The following is a 6,743-nucleotide window of genomic DNA, read 5'->3' as shown; positions in this document are numbered from 1 at the left end:
GAATCGAAACTGAACTGGGAGCAGAAACTGATTTTATAACCGACCAGACCCGTGATCCTTTCTGACTTAGCATTTTTGATTCAATACGGGCTGAACGATCTGGTAGGTCGGTTTGGCAATCACTACTTTGGAGCAATTTGCTTGTTTATTCAGTTAAACCTATACTTTTGCTTCATGGTTCTGACCTTCAGTATTGTTAATCTACAACTTCATACTCGACATAATTGCATAGTTGATCATTAGTAAATTGCCGCGGGAAAACCTTTTATAGTGCAATAGCTTTGGATTGATCAAGAGGAGGTAGGTTCCACTTAATATTTGCTTAGACCGTGAAATGCAGCAACATAGTTTGTGGGCTCTATTTCTTAGGATAAAAGGGATTATGGGCCTCATATGAGATGGACCAGTCGGGAGTATGTTGCTGTAGAGGCATCTTATTGATCAAAGCAGTACATTTTCCTTCATGTATAGATTTTCCATTCATCTATGCAGTACAGTTATTCAATCCTCCCTCCTATGAAGTTGGCAGTATCAGTTATATGTAATTCAAGGAGCACATAGTACCTTAACTTACTTTTTCCTTGGGGTGGTTTTGTTTTGTTTTGTTTTTTTGTTGGTGGTGATGTGGGGGGGGGGGGGGGGGGGGGGGCGGGGGGGGGGGGGCTGAGGCTTAAGGAACTTACAATTTTATATTTCCCAACTTTTGTAGGTAGTTAAGGTGTATGTTTCTGTCTTTGGTGATGAAAGAGGAAAAGAAGTAGCTATTGCTGGGCTCAAGTCAAAAGCCAAGTATGTACCGCGGTGAATTGGGGAGGCGTATGATAGTTGCGAACTGACTCCTGAAATACGTTTCATTGAAGATGAGTCTTTAGAGAGAGGGAGCAGGGTAAGTTGATGCTTTATCTATCATTTATGAAGCCTCCTTTTGTTTTTCAAAAGCAATTTTTTCATTTTATAATGAGCAAATTAGTCGTTGATTACTATGGTTGCTGAACACTAATGTTATTTTCTGTATTTTGAATATCACCTATGCCTAATGTAGCACTCACCTGGAACACAGCATGTCCATGATGAGGTGTTTATTATTTATCTTTCATAAGTGGGATTATGTCCTGGCATCATATTCTGAATCTGTTTCTCTATAAGCATTTGCAAGCTTTTCCTGTAAGAAGGTTGTTGTCAACTTGCTTCTTGATGAACTTGTGCTTCTTGTCCAGTTCATGTTTTTGAACTAAAGATTTTTATCTAGCTACATCTTATTGTACAAAATTCCCAATCATAGAGATAGGTCAGTCTCTTTATGCAGGTATCTCTGGATGGCGGCATTATTTTCAAAAATGGCGTCATTTTGGAATTAAAGAATATTCCAATCCTGAGTCTAGCAGAACTGTACTTTGAAATTAAGTACAAAGGCTTACTGATTTAACTTCATAAATAGAAATGAACTTCTTGACAACTTGCTTAAGATGATAAATCTTCCTACTTCCTAATATTTGTACGTTTTGACCATGTACGTGATGCTTTAGTGAGACTGATGTTCCCTCTACTTAACATGAACTGTGGTGTACTCGTGTGACCCTGAAGAATGCCTTCCGTTGTGCCTTGTGATCAATGAGTTATCCTCAAGTTCAGGGTTGCACAACAAATTTGAACTTTAATCAATATATTAATGGGAATAAAACTTCGTGTTGGTATATAAATGTCGGTTGATTTTGATGCTCTCAAGCAATTATGCAGCAAACAACCAAGGATATATCAAAAAAAAGAAAAGAAGAATACTCTACTTTGTTATAAAGTGATTCTTGTCCTAGACAAATATGCAGGGGGAACTTGCTCCTGGTTCGGCTTCTATGCATATAATGTTGTTCTCATAGTTGACAATATATTAGGCACAAAGGAAAAAGGAGTTGATCCTGGTCGACCTCTCCTCCTTTTCTTCTCTTTAATTTAGTTTCTTTCTTTCTTTTTATTTATATATATATAAATATATATATTCTGTTTTGCATTGGATATAATAACAAATATCATCAGAAAACATTCTAAATCTTTCAAACATTTGAATCTTTTTCCTAGATGTTGACAACCAATTAACCTACATTACCCTTAAATGTGAAACTGAAGATCCTTATTTCGCAACCCCCTTTCTATAGTCAGCCAAATTAGCAGATTACAGCAAACTATCTGGAATCTATCAATGTCACATCAGAACAGCAAGCTTTTTTATTCCCTCTTCTTTGATAATGCCCTCAATCATGACCCTCCTTGATCATATATGTTATCAGTTGAAATTATAAAACAAATCATGCTAACTTAGGAAACAGCAGAACTGTGACTTTGATTGTAGGAGAGTGGCAATGCATAATTAAGGTGATGTTAAGATACAGAATTATCTCTAGGAAATTGTTAGAATTATAATGTAGTTGCGCAATAATTGTACAAACAGTTATTTGACTGGAGTTCTGAATCTCAGATAAAGTAATAAAACCTCAGGAGACACGATAGATCACATTAAACCGTTATGTTCTCGAACCTCTTCTAGATGCACTAGTCATTGATGATCATAAAATCCTTGTTTCATGATATTCCCAGATGCGTAAGTAGGATAGTTACATTACTAAAGGGGTGAGTACTAAGATAGAATTTGGATAGAATTATCAGAATCAAACTATCATTTGGATTCAACTGTATTAGGATATGTGTAGTTGAAGATGCAGCTGAAGTTGAATACAAAAGAATTTCCCAACAAATTGTTTTCACCACCTTTTATGATTGAAGGAATACCTCAAAATAGAGCTCAAAAGGGATGATGAACTAGAGATCTGCTTCTGGAGTACAATATAATTAGGAAGGAACTGGAGTCTTACCGGGGAACTAAAGCCACCAGTCATTCCTCTTGTCTGTCTTTTGGCAGTCCTGAATGGCCTAAAAACTGCTAGTTTGGGAGGGCTTACAGTTGCTGTTTAATCTTTTATCATCTTTTGTTTTGAAGTCCTGGTAAGCTTAGGTGGTCAAGTGGTCTTTTTAAGAGGATTGATGGGCACATGTTTGGCGGTCTACTGGAATTGAATGAAAGATTATTTTGACCGAAAAAAGTATATGCTATGGGTCTCTCTCTCCCTTGTTCCTGATTTCTCTATGCTAACGCACTGCTGTTAGACTGCTGGTTTGTTGCTGATATTCAGATCTGAGATCACATATGAGACTTTTTTTATGCTAGCTGTAGAAAAGAAGACATCAAAAGGTGCAGAGAATTTCAGATCCCTAACACTGCAAGTAATTTTCAATGGTATATAGAACTGCTAAAACATGCCAGTGGACATTATATAGTTGCAACTAATGTATGCCGCCTTCTAATATTGTTGGATACTGGGTGCACCTGTTCAAAGCATGAAACTTTATACTGTTGAGGTATGTGTGAAAGACCAAAAACCTTTTATCTTGTAAGCATGAATTGCTCCACATGCTAGTGCCATGTCACTCAAACTGGTTAATACGGCCTGTAACATGGTGAGGTAATGCATGATGCAGCACACATAAACATTTGCAGACTTATCTAAGGAAACGAGATTTTATGCCATTTTTTGTGTTACAATCTGCTTATATATATTGTAGATTAACCTTATACTCTGATTTATTGCCAACGTTTTGCAGCATAGAGTTACAATTTGTTTTCTGTGTTCTCCTGCAGGTGATTGCAATTTTGGACAGGTTAAAGAATGAGAAGCAGAGTGCAGAAAGACATGATGCAGGAGTTTCTGAACCATCCAATAAATCTGAAGAAAATGGAGACTTGGGCAGTGATGACCCAGATGAAGGCATCATTTACGTCAAGTAATCTGCTCGGTTTATTAGACACTTATGGAATTTTTATGGCTTCACAATTCAACAGGTATGGTTCTAGAAGTTCCTGATAAATTATTAAAAACAATTTAAATTCATATCTTTGGGTGGTGAGATCCATGGCTCAGGTCATGATTTCGCTCTAGTATGACTGAAAAAGAACTCATTTTTTCGAAACATGTGTTTTTATTGGCCGCTACTGAATTTTTACTTGGTATAAACTCCAAATCATTTTCTCTTTGATGTGTAAAACACCAAACTGATTTAATTTGATTTGTTTCTATATAGACTTAGCTATCTCCTCCCAGGAAGACATTAACTATTCTTGAACAAGATTGCCTAGCAGAAAACTCACCCCTGACAATTCACTCCCTATAGAAGTCCAAGCCAGATGCAAAATACTCTGGTAGGGGCAGCAAATCAGGCCCTGTGACATACAGATTCAAGGTTAAGTAGTCTCATCCTAAGCGGATATCCTAACTCATTATCACATATAAAAAATGTCCTAGGGACCCCACCCTGATACCAAAAATCATGTATCATGAAGGATTTGGTACCCTATACTACAATCCCACCGTGTATTGCACTAACCCCTTGCATCGCTCCAATATCTTGATGCCACATGGCATGCCAGCAATGCAATTCTTGTCTCTGTTTCCTTTCCAAGGTTGGGCCCCAGAGCATAACCAGTTCATCCTTTCCTTGAATCATGAAATCCAAGAGCATTTAGCTTTCTTTTCTGTTATGGTCATTCAAGTTATGCTTTTCTGTTATGGTATTGTAACCATGCTTTTTGGTCACAGTATTATACTAATGATGGCTATTGGTTGATGCAGTTGTCTTTCTATGGGGGATACAGACGATCATGTATTACTAACACATTATAGTGACAATTTGTGAATGAAAATTATCTTTTATCTTCTTTTTCCTTGTAAATTTCACTGAGAGAAGTCTATTTAATTCTTCCCATGACTAGCTCTTCCACTGAAAAACAACCTACTTTGGATGCAGGGCATATTAGATGTCATTATGAGATAAAAAAACAAAGCAGGGCCAATGTAATTGTTTGATTATAATCAATTGCTATTTCCAATATTCTGTATCATCAAAATTTGATTTGGATATTCAATTGCCTTAGCACAACAGTAAGGTCGTTTCATTGTGACCTACAGGTCACAGTTTCGAATTATGAAAATAGCATCTCTACATGCAGGATAAGGCTGCGTACCCGGATCCAATAATAGGAGTCGTCTCGTGCATTGAGCTGTCTTTTTTAATTATCTTTGCTCCTAATATTGTTGGCGTAAAGGCATAATATCGTGCCATTTTATTGTGTCTTTAGTCGTAATACAGCAGGCTTCATGTTACAATGTGTGTGTTGTGAACAGTGATATTATCAAACATCATGGTTAATGTTTGGCCTTCTTTTATTAATGTTATAAAGCTACTAGTAGCTATTCCTTGATTCCTTACAAATCAAGCCCAAGTATGAACTGGGGAAAACAATAGCCATTTCTTAAGCTGGCGAAAATAGTGATTTCAAAGCCAACTATTATATGGGGATATCAGTGCTGTTGAAACTTGGGAAGAATCTTCTGGCTGCCATTTTCGAAGCCTAGCATTTAAGAGAGGTCTTCTGGACGGACGCAGGAGGTCGTTCTCTGGTGTTGAGTTATCTTTTTATTCCTAATTTTGCTAGTTGCATCTATGCCAGAGTAGTGTGAGCAGCCATAGTAGGAAGAATCTCAAATTTAGAGGGGCGCAAATTTGGGACGTAAGCAAGGGTTCTCAGGAGTTGGCGATTGACCGTTAGAGACCTAAGGGAATGTTAGGTGGGCTCATTGTTTAATTTTATGACTTTCAGATAAGATCTAATTTCCGGGTTTTGGCAGGGATCTTTGGTGATTTTTTGCTTTGTTGAACATATTAATATTATTTCTATAGTGCATTATTTCCACTTCTACTAATAATTTTCAGGTAAACTCTATTTTTGATTTTTTCCCCTTTTCTCATAACAAGCCCAAGGTAATGCCTTGGTTGTGTCGTGTTCGTGTAAACACAATTCAGCTTATATAACACAATTCCTGTTCACTAATCTCTATATTTCTCTCTCTCGGAGGAGAAAAAAAGATTTCTAGATCGCTAGCAATCAATCCTTGGGAGAAAAGAGAGAGAGTTGGAGAGGGATGCAACTACCCAAAATCCCCAAAGGGGTAATTCATGGGGGTTGGTAACTTTTTTGTTCACTTTTTTTTTTTAATTCTTTTCTAAATTACTTCTATTTGAAAACAATATTACTTTTATGAATTCATGACTATGTTTCATAAGCTTAGCCATCTCATTCAAGGAGGTGGATTAGCTAACTTTGTGCTATATTGAACATGAAGATATGCATTTTCTTCTTCTTCTTCTTCTTCTTCTTCTTCTTCTTTATTTATTTTAGCTAAATATATCTACATGCTTAATATTCCCACCCCATTAGAAGCTTTATAAATATCCTGAGGCAAAGCAAATATTGGTCTTTAATAATTTGATCACTATTTATTATTCAAAATTTGCTAAAATAGATGATATTGATAAGTATACCAATGTTTGGTAAATAAAAAGGATTTTATATATCTTTCTAAGAACTTAAATTTGCATGAATATCCTCTTAAAATTTATATTTATTTCTGTATCCTTATAAAATACTGTTTTTGCACAAATACCTCTAATATAACGGTTCTTCCAATACTGTTAATAAAAATCATATTTATTTTAGGGGTTTTTTTCCATAGATACCCTTCTAAATATCAGATTTTGCGTGAATACCCTTTGAAAATTGGTATTTGCATATATACTTTCATAAAACTCTGTTATTGTACAAATATCCTTAATATAACGGTTGTTCTAACGGTGTTAAA

General features: G+C 36.0%; 1 long non-coding RNA gene across 1 annotated transcript; it reads left to right on the top strand.

The window, feature by feature from the left end:
• Positions 1-825: 825 nt before the first annotated feature.
• LOC120108472 lies at positions 826-4,762 on the top strand. Its single transcript, XR_005509813.1, has 3 exons — positions 826-886; positions 3,689-3,889; positions 4,677-4,762. It is a non-coding gene; the product is annotated as an uncharacterized LOC120108472 (long non-coding RNA).
• The last annotated feature ends 1,981 nt before the right edge of the window (positions 4,763-6,743 follow it).

Source organism: Phoenix dactylifera, unplaced genomic scaffold (assembly GCF_009389715.1).
Source record: "Phoenix dactylifera cultivar Barhee BC4 unplaced genomic scaffold, palm_55x_up_171113_PBpolish2nd_filt_p 001348F, whole genome shotgun sequence".
NCBI lineage: Eukaryota > Viridiplantae > Streptophyta > Magnoliopsida > Arecales > Arecaceae > Phoenix > Phoenix dactylifera.
Note: the sequence above shows the minus strand (reverse complement) of the source record. Positions and strands in the feature narration are given on the sequence as shown.